The sequence below is a fragment of the Cnephaeus nilssonii genome, assembly GCF_951640355.1.
Source record: "Cnephaeus nilssonii genome assembly, chromosome: 3".
Lineage (NCBI taxonomy): Eukaryota > Metazoa > Chordata > Mammalia > Chiroptera > Vespertilionidae > Cnephaeus > Cnephaeus nilssonii.
Window position 1 is genome coordinate 27,472,351 of NC_137074.1, and position 16,292 is coordinate 27,488,642.

The following is a 16,292-nucleotide window of genomic DNA, read 5'->3' on the forward strand; positions in this document are numbered from 1 at the left end:
AGGTGACAGTTTTGGATATGCAATTTGAATATATTTCTACTAAAGCTGGAGGCGGCTTGTGGGTCTCTGGCAGTATCCTATGCAATCAAAGTGTAGTATGCAAATTGTCCCCTCTACCGGGAGTTGTCCAGGAGTTCGACCAGGGGGCAGGGCTGGCCCGGGGAAGGGAAGGAGGCTCTGGCTGACAGCAGTGGTGGCAGATGACTGGGGGAAGGGATGGAGTACCTGGCCAGCAGCCAGCAGCTGCTAGGGACCCTACCAGTGCATAGATTTTTTGCACTGGTCCTCTAGTTTAGTCATATTAGCAAGTAATCCTATCTAATAAAAGAGTAATATGCAAATTGACTGTACCTCCACTAAACCCACAAGCCACGCCCACCAGCTCAATCAGGAGCGAGTATGCAAATAAACCCAACCAAGATGGCTGCGGCCATGGAACAAGCAGGAGGCTTGGGTTTCCCTGGCAATGGAGGAAGCCAAGCTTCCCACACACCCTGGCCAGCCCTGGACTCCACTCAAGGCTACAAAGTTTCAATTATAGAAGATAAATAAATCCCAACAAAAATGGCTGCAGCCACGGAGCTGGAGAGAGCAGGAGGCTTGAGTTGCCCCTGGCGATGGAGGAAGCCAAGCTTTCCGCACACCCTGGCCAGCCCTGGACTCCACTCAAGGCTACAAAGTTTAAATTATAGCAGATAAATAAATCCCAGATACCAGGGACTCCATTTGGGTCACCGGGGGGCGTGGCCATCCTGCAAACCACCACAGGCCCCTTGCCCAAGGGAACCCCAACCCTGATCCAGGGCACCTTTCAGGTCAAACCAGCCGACCCCCACCTGTGCACCAGGCCTCTATCCTGTCTAATAAAAGAGTAATATGCAAATTGACCACCACTCCAACACACAACATGGCTGCCCCCATTTGGACACAAGATGGATGCCACAAGATGGCCAGCAGGGGAGGTCAGTTAGGAGGGACCAGGCCTGCAAGGGAGGGCAGTTAGGGTCAAGCCTGCAGGGGAGGGCAGTTAGGGGTGACCAGGCTGGCAGAGGAGGGAAGTTGGGGGCGACTGGGCCTGCAGGGAAGGACAGTTGGGGGGGACCCAGGCCTGGAGGGGAGAGCAGTTGGGGGAGACCAGGCCTGCAGGGGAGGGCAGTTAGGGGCAATCTAACTGGCAGGGGAGCAGTTAGGCATCAATCAGGCTGGCAGGGGAGTGGTAAGAGGGTGATCAGGCTGGCAGGCAGAAGTGGTTAGGGGCGATCAGGAAGACAGGAGGCGAGCAGTTGGGAGTCAGCAGATCCCAATAGGATGGGACCTAAACGGGCAGTTGGACATCCCTCGAGGGGTCCCAGATTGGAGAGGGTGCAGGCTGGGCTGAGGGACATAAACCCCCCCTCCGTGCATGAATTTCATGCACTGGGCCTCTAGTAGATTAGAATAAAAAGATCCTCAAATTATGGGGACAACCTATTATTAACTCAGGAAAACTTGTGGGGCCTAGATATAGTTGATCTTATTACCATCAGGCTACAGGCAGTACTTTGGGGCTTACTAGTATAAGTGTGAAGGGGAGAGAGCACTATTTCACAGAAAGAAAAACAACTAATGGAGAAATGGCATTTCCTGTCAGTGGAAGAGTCTATATAGTAGAATAGCATTGGGATAGTATAAAATAAAAAGAGCTGAAGCTTTCACTAGTTTTCTTGCTACTGCCTTTATACAAGGTGGATATACTTTGGCTTTTGGATTTAATGATAGATTGAAATAAATAATAACTCAGTGATGATTCCCAAGATATAAAGTCAAAGGCCTTAATAGTGTACGTCCAAAAATTTTATGAACAAAAATGGAAAAGTATTTTGTGAATCTAAAATTTTGGCAACCAGTCTATTGGTAGACTTAATTTATCAGTCTAAATTTAATTATAAGTGTAAATTTTGCACTTGAAAATTAACTATTTTTGCTCCATAGAAGACATTGTCTAAAGAATGAGAAGAGAATGAGAAAATATTTGCAAAAGACACATCTGGTAAAAGACTGTTGTCCAAAATATACAAAGAATTCTTAAAAATTAACAATATTAAGATGAGCCAAATTCTGAACAAAAACTTCACAAAAGTCATACAAATGGGAGAAAAATATGAAAAAATGTCCCAAATCATGTAATCAGGGAAATGCAAATTAAAACAACAATGAGATACCACTACATACTTATTAGAATGGCAAAATCTGGAACATTGGTAATACCAAATATTTTTGAGGAGTGGAACAACAGGAATTCTTATTCTTTATTGGTAAGAATGCAAAATGTTACTGCCACTTTGGAAGACAGTTCAACAGATTCAAATAAAACTAAACCTACTTTTACAAGATGACCCAGCAAATGTAATCCTTGGCATTTGATCAAAGGAATTTAAAACTTTCCCCATGCAAAAACCTGCACAAGGATGGATACAGTATCTTATTCATAATTACTGAATTTGGAAGCAACCAAGATGTCCTTCAGTAGGTGAATGGATAAGCAAATGATACATTCAGGGAATGGAATTAAAATAGTCAGTGCCAAAAAAAAAAAAAAAAAAAAAAAGAAAAAGAAAAAGAAAAAGCTATCAAGCAATGAAAAGACTTGGAGAAATCTTAAATGTTGATTCCTAAGTAAAAGAAGTCAATCTGAAAAATCTACATACTGTATGATTAAAAAAAAATTGACATTCTTGAAAAAGCAAAACTATGGAGGCAGTATAAAGATCAGTGGTTGCCAGTGGGTTGGTGAGGGATGAAGGAAAAATAGACAGAACACATATAATTTTGGAGACAATGAATATACTTTGTATTATACCATAATGATGGACATATGTCAATATCATTCTATATTTTTCCAAACACAGAATATACACCTTGAGTCAACACTAATGTCAACTATGGACTTTAAGTGATTAAGATTTGTCAGTGTAGGTTCATTAATTGTAACAAATGAACCACTCTGGTGGGGGATGTTGCTAATGGGAAAGGCTAATGCATGTGTGAGAAAACAGTGTACTGAGGAAATCTCTGTACATAAGCATTGACATATATTTATTTTAATATATTTACATTTATATTAATGCTAGAGGCCCACTGCATGAAATTCGTGCGCAGGTAGGGTCCCTAGTAGCTGCGGTTGCCAGCCGGGGCCTCCTTTCCCTGGCTGCTGGCTGCCAGCTGGTGCCTTCCTTCATTCCGCTCTGACCCCTGGTGGTCAGCATATATCATAGCAAGCGATCAAACTACAAATAGGTTAAACTCCCAAGGGGACACTTTACATATTAGGCTTTTATATAAAGAGATATTTTGGAAGTGATTATAATGTTGAGATTTCTAGACAAATCAAATTATTCTTTATCTTATGAAAGAAATAGGAAAATTTTTGTGTTATCTAATGACCATTTTAGGATGACATGGGCACAAAATATGTCTTATTCAGAATTTGGGTTCTGAATTTGAGAAAGGTAAAGTTAAGAGTTTTAGACAGGACAAGATACATATTTTGTATATATTTTGAGAACAAAGTATTTATAGACATCAGCACAGGATTATTAGTCTTCATCTGGGGCAGGGAGGGCTTTAGTGGAAGTTTGGCGAAACCTCCACCTCTCTCAAAAACCGCAAGGGATATACTTGCAGTTGGATGAAATTGGGATTATTGCGTCATTGAAAAGGGGGAGACTGCATGCAACGGGGAACCATAGGCTTGCCCAGAAAGATAATTTATGGGATTTGTGCTTGTTTTCAGTAATTTTTATTAGTATTCACAGAAATGGGGTTTGTTACATATTGGATGTTGTTGAGTAATGGAGCTATTTCCAAATTTTAATCAAAAGTCGGACAAAAGGCTATAGCTATTATGTTAAAAGGGCAATATCTACTCACATTTTGATGGTTTTTGTGGTCTGGACAATGTTCTGTGTTCTTCACTGGGAACACAGAAGTCCCACTCTCTGGGTAATGTTGCTAGAGCCTTGCTCCATTGTGGTCACTGTTGCTTCTCTGATACTAGAGGCCCAGTGCATGAAATTCATCCATGGGGCGGTGTCCCTCAGCCTGGTCTCCACTCTCTTCAATCTGAGACCCCTCTGGGGATGTCCTGATCCCCACAGGGATCGGGCCTAAACTGGCAATCGGATATCCCTCTCACAATCCAGGACTGCTGGCTCCTAACCGCTCGCCTGCCTGCCTGACTGACTGCCCCTAACCGCTTCTGCCTGCCAGCCTGATCACCCCCAACTGCCCTCCCCTGCAGGCCTAGTTAGCCCCAACTGCCCTCCCCTGCTGGCCTGATCACCCCCAACTTCCCTCCTCTTCAGGCCTGATGGTCTCCAACTGCCCTCCCCTGTCGGCCATCTTGTGGTGACCATCTTGTGGTGGCCATCTTGTGACGATGTGAGAGTGGCCATATTGTAGCAGCCATCTTGTGATGACATCACGCGATACCACCTAGGCTTTTATTATATAGGATTAGTGTTCTAGAGTTCTGTGAAAGTTCTTATGTTCACCAGGAGAACACATTCATTATTTGTGATTACCAGATGCTACATGTCAGAGACTGCTATTTTCTTTCTTCAGCATTGAATTTAAAATTTTTAATTTTCAGTAAACCATCATCCACCTTTTTTGAAGAACTTTATTAGCTGTACCTAATAGTAATTTTCTACATGTAGTTATAAGATTGTCAGTGACATACTAGATTGCAATGGGACTACAATATTCTTGTGACAGGTTGTGGGAACATATAGAATCTTGGAAAGCAGACATACTGATGGCCTATTTATAACAATTACAGATGAAGGAGCCTCCTTTAATTAAAGCTTTTGGCAGCAATGAGGTTAAAAGTCAGATGCTAATTGTTATTAAAATTCAAAGTGTCATACAGGTTCTTCATCAATGCATATATATTCATTTTTTTCTAGTTAAATTAATGTGCATGGAGAACAAATAGGGCAATATAATGCCAGTCTTTTTTTAAAAAGAGATCATGTATATATCTGTCCTAAATTTTCTTTATATGATGGCCACTATTTTGGGAGCGTCTCACATGTTTTACATAGGAAGTGTTGTGTGATCTTATTCTCCAAATATTAATGCAGTTCATTTCTTTTTAATTCAAAATTTACTTAGGGGAACTTTTATAAAATGCCCAAGTGTATAGTATTTTGTGTATGTGTTTAAACTTTTGTGCTTTCAAATCACTGTTCTATGACCTATAAATTAGCATAGTACTTCATGTCTTAAAGCTCAGCATTGGTTATAATCTTCTGCAAACAGATTTCTATTCTTTATTACCACAAAAATCTTTGTGTTCATGGCATAGTTCCCTAGAGAACATTGGGTAATTGACCTTTTAAAATTTCAGGCTCAAGAATATCTTCCTTTAAAATTTAAATTATCTCCTGTAGTAGAACTAGAAGAGACCTTAAAGTTCACTTAATTTTCATATTTCCTTTCCTAGATGGGTATGATTTAATTTTACAAGGTCACATGGCTAATGAATGCTGAGTAAGGATCAGAATTCAGGTCTCATGATTTCCAGAACACATTCTTTCTGTTCATTTCTCTTCTTCAAATCTCCAAGCTTCTCTTGTGTGTTTATGTATGTGTATGAGGGGGTTGTGGGGTACCTGTGTGTGTTTGTGTGTATGTGTGTGTGCTTTCAGAAATATAAAGACTTTAATTCAGGCCAGTGTCCATTCCATAATACTCCTATATTTCTGCCTGTTCTTCATTCTCCAGCAACTCTCTATCCAACCTTTTTTCTACCTGGCAGTTGGATGGAATACCTTAAAATGCAAACCTGATCTTACCATTCCCAGCCTCAAAACCCATCAATCATTTTCTGCTGTATGTAAACTCCAGAATCTTGAATGCTATTTTCAGGATCCTGTTATGCCTGGTTCTTTCCCTGCTCTTTCTCATTCCACCACTATTCTCCAGCTCACTAGCCTTCTTTCAATCATCAACACCACCAAGCTATAGCTGTAATGCTCTTCTCCACCACCATTTTTAATTTAGTTGACTACTCTTCCAGTCATTTATTTGTTTATTAATGTGTCCAATACTTAATGAATACCAGTTCGTTGCCTCACCTAGACACTAGGGGTAATTTGGTGAATGAAATTAGTGAAATCTCTGCTATTTCCTCATTGACCCCCATTGAGTGCTACTGAACATCTAGTTCCATGTGGCTTTCTGAGGGTTTTATACCACCATCTTTATCTGTATGTGTTACAGAGAACCGAAGAAGAACAAAGCAATACTTAGAGAGATGGAGTTACATTTATTACGTGCGGTTCCCGAGGAAAAATGTATCTCAAATTCTGGGCCCCAACATGCAGGAATTCTCTCTATTTATATGATTCTACCTACTTTGTCTCCCAAATATGGGGTGTTTCCGGCCCCTTTTGCAAGTTCTTAAAGAGCCCGTATGTACTGGGGCCTTGAGACTTCAACCAGAGGCCTGGCCTGGTGCCCGCACTGATAACCTTGTCTGGGGAAGGTTTAATGGCCTCTCTGAAGTGGGAGTATTCTTAGCAAGCAAGAATTTACAGAAGCCAAACAGCAGGGTTAAAATTTCAAACAGCAGTTTTCATATAGGATGGATGCTTCATATGGAAGGAGCAGGTAGCACAATGTCTATCTTTTCCTTATTTCAATCAATTTCAATTATTTTCACATTTGTGGGAGCAATATTATACTTTCATAAACCTTTTCCTGTGTATTCAGTAAATTTTAATAGCTTGCATAAAATTTTAAAAAGACAGTATATAATATATTGTAATAAAAAAGTAGCTGAGTTTTATTAAACAGGATAATATATCTATGCAAAGAAATTTATTCTTTATAAACACCATCTAGATATATATTTTTAATTTCAAAATACACATAAAATAATTCCATTCAAATACCATTCTGTTTCTTTTAAAATGTAGAGAAATTCTGGGAATTAATTTTATTTAAAAAGCTCTAAACCAATAAATATGTCATTACTATGAGTAAGAATGCCAAATCTTTTAATTTCGTTGCATAGAAAGGTCATTATAATTAAAATAGATCATATTTGATTAAGTATTATTTTTCTTTTACTGAAATATAATATTTTTAAAACCATTGCTTTTATTTTTTATTTTCTCCAACATTTTAATTGTTTATTAAAATGTGGAATAACATTACTAAAACATTTGATTTTTATTTGGGTGGATCATCTTAGCTTTTTAATTTCTCTTAGGCATCATAATGTTCATAGAATCATTGTAGAACTTCAAAACTTTTGTTGCTTATCCAATCCAAAATAACAATAACAAAAAACTTTTGAAGGGAAAATAAAGACTTCTTCTATCCAAAAAAAAAAAAAAATATTTGAAAATGTTTCCATCAAGAAAATGTTCTTCCTTAGCATTTCATAAGGAAGCCTGAGTAATTGTACTCTTTAAGTACCAACTTCAAAGACCATTGAAAGCAATTATCGTCCTCTGGCTGGTGTGGCGCAGTTGCTTGAGCATCATCATGTGCACCAAAAGGTCACAAGTTTGATTCTGGGTCAGGGCACACGCCCAGGTTGTGGGCTCAATCCCCAGTAGGGGCATGCAGAAGGTGGCCAATCCATGTGTTTCTCTCACATTTTTGGACTGGAACATGCAGTGTTCCCCTGGACTGGGACCCAAATTCTTTGTCTGCAGGAATCGAAGAATGAGTTTATGGACAGAAGGTGATATAGCAAAGGTGAAATTTTATTAAAGAACAAGTACAGACTTTCACGTGGGGTGGGGGAAAGAGTCCTACAGAACAGACTCCCACATGGAGAGGGGGAAAGGGTCCCACTGAGTTCCTTTTCCTTCTGGCTTATAAAGGCTGCAGATCCTGGTGCCTTGATATCCCCTCTGAGTGGTCACTATTCCCCTAGACTGGTTACTACAGTAACTCCTAGGCTCAAAGGCCGAACCTCACAGGGACATATGAAGTTCTCCCCCGCCACCCTCCTTCCTTATTGTTCTCCTATTCCCTTTGGGCTTTCTTCTTCTCCCTCTGGATGAGGGGCTTCCTTCTCTTTATTTTGTAAATAAAGACCTTTTGCTGTTCCCAGCTCCCTCATTCTATGGAAATGTACCAGTTGCAGCTTTTCAGCTTCTCTATTCTATGGAAATATACCTTCTGTTGCTCAGCAGCCCTGTGCTTCCTCCATGGTCCCCTTAATTTCCAAAATCTGTCCTATTTTACCCCTAAAATTCCTGTTTCAACATCAATGTTTCTCTCTTTCTCCCTTTCTCTTCCTGTCTCTCTCAAATCAATAAAAACATATTAAAAATAATTTTAACATTTTAGTAGACTGATTTTAAACAGAGATATTTACATGCCAATAAATCATAATTTATTATTGAACATATTTGGCAACATATTTTTGTCTATAGTATCATTAATATAGACTTTACTTTCAGAATTTAGATAATACTACAATTTAAAATGAAAATTCTTGATTAATTTTAAGTAACAGCTAACACAGTAAAACATTTCACATGACATGATCATTTCTCAGTTTTTCAGGTCTTGATGTTTTTCATAATGAAGAGCATGATTTAAAATGTCAGATTCAATGATGTTCAGACCACCAGGGGGCAGTCCAAAGCTTTATCCACTGGGCCAAGCCAGCTAGGGCGTAATTTTTATTTTATGTATAGCATAAAATAAATGTTCAATTATATAATATGAATGGCTATGTAATTCTTGTATATAGAATATTATATCATATATATAGACCTTAGTTTGTTATATAAAACAAAGGTTTCAATCCCCTTAACTTTTTTTTTTTTTTTAATCCTCACCCAAGGATATTTTTCAAGTGACTTTCAGTGAGAGTGGAAGAGAGAGGGAAAGACAGAGAGAAATATCAATATGAGAGAAATACTTGATTGGTTGACTCCTTCATGCACCCCAGCCAGGGCCCAGGCCAGGGAGGAGACTGCAACTGGGATCCATGCCCTTGACTGGAATCAAACCCAGGACACGTCAGTCCACAGGCTGATGCTCAATCCACTGTGTGACACCAGTTAGGGCTCAATCCCTTCAACTTTGAATTGGACTAAATGTTTTTCAATCATAATTTTAGTTTACTAATTAAATATATATCACGCATTTATTATTTTTCAATCCATTATATGTGAAATGGTTGATAAAGAAATCATAATACCGCAGAGGCATTTAGAAAATAAGAATGATAAAGAGAAAAAATAATTATGGCTTTTTCACCCTATTTTTTTTTTTCTCTTATGTATACTAAGACTGGAGAATCTGCTTTTTCTAGGAATATATCTTTATTCTTAATGGTGCTCTTGCCTAAGTGTCAACATTTTGCACAACTTTCCATAGCACATATTTAGTTCATTTCTTCGCTTCAGAGACACAATAGTCCTTCTTTACCCTTAATATATCATGTTTATTCACAACTCAAAATAATTATTTCTATTGTTGACTATCATGAAATATTTTTATCCTTTCATTCTTTATATAACTATTCACACTTAGCTATCAGCTTCCAATAAAAGGTTTCTGGCCTCTGATTTATTTTTTCCTGCCTTCTCTGGGCAACATTAGTGTCTCATTCCCTGAGCTCTGTGATATTCCTTTATGTAACGATATACCCACATAAAGATCTGTCTCTCTGAATTGCTTTTAAACATATAGCAAACAAGCCCTGTATCTAATTTAGAAAATGAAAATTCTTCAGTGTTTAGAACAGATAGAATATACACATGAATGAGCTTGATAAGTACCTGTGGAATGAATGTATATGGCATTCAAATGATAGAGGGATAGGGAAATGTATTATTTTTCTTTGTTGATTATGGATATAGTGATAGCTAATATTTTGTGGACTTTTGAGTTCACTATTGCATTCTAATTCCCAAGCTAATGGCATTTAATATTTTGGCTTCTAAATGGATATACCATTTTACTACACATGGCATCATTAGATTAGTTTTATCTTAAGTAGAAAGAATATTTTGTTTTTGAATTTTAAAAGGTCATTTTCCCATAACTGACTAAACCACACTCTGTTCAAGTAATTTCATTTCCAGCTCCTTCTACTGGAAATTGAATTAATTGAAGCACTGTTCTATTGTAATGTACAATAGGCTTTGAAGAAACGGCTGCAACTTTACAGCAGCTGAGGAAAACTATAAATATATCAGTGGCAGCATCCCCAGCCAAATATAGCTTTATGTCTTTAAAAATTTTAGTGAAGATTAAAACTTCGTCATTTCAGTTCATCACTCAATTTAGTATGTAGAATAATGTTCTCTGGTGAGTGATGCTGGATAATGATATAACTGGAAAGATGTAATGACAAATGCCAGGGAGAAAAGCAATCCTTGTTTGAGTTATTTTTTTTTTTCATTTTTAAAATGCAAAGGGTCTTATAAACAGATGCTTGTGAATATTATTCTGTGGCAAACTTGTTCATAAAATACTAGAGGCCTGGTGCACGAAATTCATGCACGGGGGGGGGGGGGGGGCGGGGGCGGGGTGGTGGTGTTCCTCAGCCCGGACTGCACCCTCTCCAATCTGGGACCCCTTGAAGGATGTCCTACTGCCGGGTTACAGGGATCAGGCCTAAGCCAGCAGTCGGACATCCCTCTCACAATCCAGGACTGCTGGCTCCAGCCGCTCACCTGCCTGCCTGCCTGCCTGATTGCCCCTAACCACTCTGCCTGCAGGCCTGCTCGCCCCCAACTACCCCCCCCACCAGCCAGATCAGCCCCAACTGCCCCCATGCCAGCCTGCTCACCCCCAACTGCCCCCCCTGCTGGCCTGCTCGCCCCACCTTCCTTCCCCACTGGCCTGCTCACCCCCAACTGGCCCCCCTGCTGGTCTGCTTACCCCCAACGGCCCTTGCCGTCCCATACTGGCCTGATCACCCCCTGGTGACCCAAGGTCCCAGCCCCTCCGTTTTCTCTTTTTTTTTTTCAGCGCCTCCTTGAGTGGAGGCCAGGGTCAGCTGGAAGCAAGTATCTAGGATTTATTTATCTTCTATAATTGAAACTTTGTAGCCTTGAGCGGAGAACAGGGCCAGCCAGGGCAGGAAGCTTGGCTTCCTCCATTGCCAGGGCAACCTAAGCCTCCTGCTCAGCTCCAACTCCATGGCCACTGCCATTTTTGTTGGGATTTATTTATCTTCTATAATTAAAACTTTGTAGCCTTGAGCAGAGGCCAGGGCTGGCCAGGGTGGGCGGGAAGCTTGGCTTCCTTCATTGCCGGGGCAACCCAAGCCTCCTGCTTGCTCTAGCTCCATGGCCAGCCGCCATCTTGGTTGGGTTAATTTGCATACTCGCAAAATCAAGACAGACTGCAAAATCAAGACTGAATAGCTTCTTATTACAAGACTAGAGGCCTGGTGCACAAAATTCATGTATGGGAGGAGGGGGGGTACCCTCAGCCGAACCTGCACCCTCTCCAATCTGGGACCCCTTGGGGGATGTCCAACTGCAAACTGGGAATCGGGCCTAAACTGGCAGTCGGACATCCCTCTCACAATCCTGGACCACTGGCTCCTAATTGCTCACCTACCTGCCTGCCTGGTCGCCCCTAACTGCCCCCTCCCGCCGGCCTGATTGCCCCTCACTGCCTCTGCGTGCCAGCCTGATCGCCCCAACTGCCCACCCTGCTGGCCAGGTCATCCCCAACTGCCCCCACTGCCAGCCTGTGTGCCCCTAACTGCCCCCCTGGCCTGGCCAACCCATGCAGCCTGCTGTTCAGTCAGTTGGTCGTCCCTCACTAACCCCCCTGCCGGCCTGATTGTAGGCAGCCATCTTGTGAGGGTGAGGGGGTTAATTTGCATATTACCTCTTTATTATATAGGCTATGCTCAATTAAAGTTGATGAATATTTTCACACAAAAAATGAAATATGTACTTTTGGATGACAATGGAGACAACATTTTGAAGATGAAGTTCATGTGTGAAGTAACAACATTCCTTTTCTCCCTTTACCATTACAAACTCTTTGCCATCATCCCTACTTCAATCATCTTTCCGTAGAGAATTTTATTGTGGTCCTCTTGCTGCACTGCCCATCAATTCCTGCCTCACCCTCCCACATTTCTCATGTCCTTCCCCATGCATTTTCCATTATTTATACTGCTCTGATAATCTAGAATTTGACTTAATATGATGGGTATAAAAAACTGAAGGAGAGCTTTCCTGGAATATCAAAATGTGATATTCAATTGGCTACTCGATTCACACATATCTTTGGGTACCCAAAATGCTGCTTTATATCTTTTGCTGCAAAGAACAGTGTTATTATCTATGAAACATGATTGTTATTTTTTAGGTTTTATTATAATATTGTACTTTCCCTTTTATAACTGCAAAGGACCCCAAAGGAGACTGTAATTGAACCACAATGTGACTCTACTTACTCCTCTCATCTTGGGAAGTCATGCTATGTGATATTTATGTTGATTGATACTACAATACAAGTCATTTACAATCCTTAGTAATACAGGACCTAATATTATGACTCAGTCAATACTAAAAGAATAATGTTACTATTTATGGATTAGCTTTAAATAGAAATAAAACTAATGGAGCATTAGAGGAAGATAAAATTTAGTTTAAATTAATACAAGTGCAATATAAGTGTGCAAAGTAGACATGTAAATTTGTGCATAAGAGTGATAATGTATCCTATATCAAAATGAGGACAAAGTAAATGTAAGGTGAAAAAAATGTGCAAGAAGCTGCCACTGTCTAATATTGCCTTTGAACATTATGAGAAGTCTATACTGGATGAAAAGTTATTGTGTGTGTGTGCGTGCGTGTGTCTGTGTGTGTGTGTATCTGTGTCTGTGTGTGTGTCTATATCATGAGACAAACGCCTATTCAGCAGATTGCATTTGAAAATATCTTGTTGATTATAATATTTGGAGATTTTGGAGAAGAGAGTAATACTAGAAAAATATAGAATGTTCTGCAGCTTTACAATTCTAAGTGAAACCGTTTTTAAAAACATAATTCAGAGGAATTCATAGTAAGGATCATCTTATAGTAAATGAGATCAAAGGATAAGAAAATAGTTGGTGATGTAGAGGTATCAGAAAGCTTGAGAAACTAGTGATTCCCAAATGCAGCTGGTAACTCTCTAGACTATTGCTATACTCTCTCATCACCCCAGCTTGATGACAATTGTTCATGCTTTCACACCTGTTTGGACAGGCAGAGCAGATGTAACCTGCAAAAGATTATATGAAGAGATTCATATGCTGTAGACCATCCAGTAGCTCTCTTAGAAAGAGTGAGATGAAGAAGATAAATAATGTAGCAACTGAAGTAAAACAGATACTAAGTTAAGTCTGAAGTTTCGATTGAAGAAACATTGGTAATTCATGGGGATTAGTGTTTTGATTTCCAAAACTTGTCTCTCTCAAGCCACTGAAGTGATTTTGGTAATCAATTCCTCACTCCATTTAAAGGAAAAATAACTTTGAAAAATGTATAATTAATTGTGATTTGATATCTTATGCAGATAAGTTGTCTTAATTACTCTTGTCCTGATAACTCTTAAAACTGAACACTAATGTTTTCAGGTTTTGTGAAAGAAATAAATGAATATTTTCAAAGTTATTTTTATCTGAGACATTAGAAATATTCTTCATTCCTTTAGTTAATTTTTAAACCTTTAGCATTGAGCAGATTGCGGAAAAAGTTTTAGTAATTTTCCATCTGTCATTGAACTCTTGTTTTGAAGAGACTATAAAGGGTTAATGTTACTGATAGCAGTATTTGTCTTCTTTACAATCTGTAGATATTAAATTTATTTGAAAGGTATTAATGAACTTCAAAGGGCTGTGTCAAATCTGAAGAATTATGTTGTTCTGTGTGCCTTATAGTCTTATTTGAATTAAATATTTTAAAGGTTTTTCATCATTTCATAATTTTTATTATTAGTAGTAAAAATATTTCATGCAATTTTATTACTTCTGATCTCTCTATTAATACAAGTGGTAAGAATATTTTGTGAAGAAAAAATAATATTTTGTGAAGGCTTTTCAATAGGTATATTTACTTCCTAATAATCTATCCAGTTTTGCACATGAAGGATGATATGACAACACAACACAGGTAATTTTTACTATATATGTAGAAATATGGCAATTTGTAGTTTAAAATAAAATAAAAGTGATTGAATTTAAGACACAGGGTAGGTTAAATATATCTATCATACTCTTAATTTTGTTATTATGATCATACTTTTTTCATGAAATATCTACTTGTTTCCTCATAATTTTGAGTGATTTTTTCTTTACTGTTTAATCTCAATAAAATTTAATGTCAATATCTAATAAGAGTGAACTGTCACTAATCTTTTTAATCTATATTCTTTTTATAAGACATCTGTATTCTTATAAAATTTAGAGATGCAATTGCTTTCAATGGAGACACATTCTAAAATGAATACATGAAAATTTATTTTTATTTTACACTGTTAATGACATCGATTCTATAAAAAATATCACTTTTAACAATGGTTAAACAGTGTTAGCAGTTTTTGGATTTGTCTAAAAGTTTAAAATGGGGATTCATATGATTACTTTATTGTAAAATATGTACTGTTATTTCAGGATAATAAAGCATTAATAATGCATTTAACATTTCTAAAATAAGTAGTTTTGACTAGGGAATGGACTACAAAGTGAAATAGGAAATAGATATAGGCTAAGAGAATTATGCTGTGTATATATTTAACTTGAAATTTTAGGTCTTTTTACTTTAGTTTTTTTTTTTTTTTTTTTTTTTTTGCTGACTTGTTTGTACTTCAGAGAAAATATATTTCTCACATAATTGTAATTTAAAGCAAAGGTTTGAAAGTTAAATAAAACTAATTTTCTTATTATATTTAAATTTTGTAATATTTAGTATGTTTTGGTTATTATACCAAATGTTTTATATGAAATTAGAGGCCCGATGCATGAAATTGTGTATGGGTGGTGTCCCTAGGCCTGGCCAGCGATCAGGGCCGATTGGGGCCTTCCAACTGCTGGCTGTGGCCTCCCTTCCCAGTCTGCCAGCTGCCAGACAGGGCCTTCCTTCATTCTGTTCCAGCCCCTTGTGGTCAGCACATGTCATAGCAATCAGTCCAACTCCTGGTCTCCCAGTTGAACTCCTGCAGGGACAATTTGCATATTAGGCTTTTATATAGATAGACTAGCGTTCCTGTTGCAGGAAAAATCCTGCAATAGGGTTTCCTGCTGCACTCTACCCCGTCCTGCCTCTGCTCCTCCCTTGTCCCCCGGCCCGCCTTCTCCGCCAGCCCACCCCACTCTCCTTCCTTCTCCCCCGGCCCCGCCTCCGCTCCTCCCTTGTCCCCCGGCCCGCCTTCTCCGCCAGCCCACCCCACTCTCCTTCTTTCTACCCCGGCCCCGCCTCCGCTCATCCCTTCTCCTTCCCCTGGCTTGCTTGCTTCTCCACAGCTTTGCTCCCTTCAGCATCTCTTGGCTTCTTTTTACGCTGTCTTGATATGCAAATTAGCCACCATCTTTGTTGGGGTAATTTGCATACTTGTCCTGATTGGTTGGTGGGCATGGCTTGGTTGGTGGGCGTGGCTTGGGCATAGCGAAGGTGCGGTCAATTTGCATAATTGTCTATTATAAGGTAGGATAAGCTATTCAATTTTCATACCAACCCAAACATATTGGAATCATTATTTTGGTTGTTTGAATTTCTATTTTTGAAATAAAATTGTATACATTGAAAGTGTAAATATTGAGTGTAAAATTTCATGAAATTAGACAAAGGGAATCAATAATATTCAATAGTCAATAATCTCAGAACACACACACACACACCCACACACACACACACACACAACACACGAGCACACTCCCCATTCCCTCATGCTCTCAGAGATTTCCCTTATGTTTCTTTCTTCCTGGTTAATTCATCTATCAGAAGCAACCACTGCTCTGTTTATAAATCTTAGGGTAAAATTTGTTATTTTCTTGATCTTAATATTATTATATATTTTTGTGTCTGGCTTCTTGTGGTTAGCATGGTGTGTGTGAGATCCATTCATTTGACAATGTATCAGGATTTTTTTTTTTTAAGTCGTCAAAAGTATTCCATTCCCTGGATTTACCAAACTATGTTATGCATTCCACAATTGATGGATATGGGGATTGTTTCCATTTATGAGAGATTATGAACATTTCAATTGAATTATTTTGTGTATATATGTATTTATTTTTCTTGGATAAATACCTAGGAGTA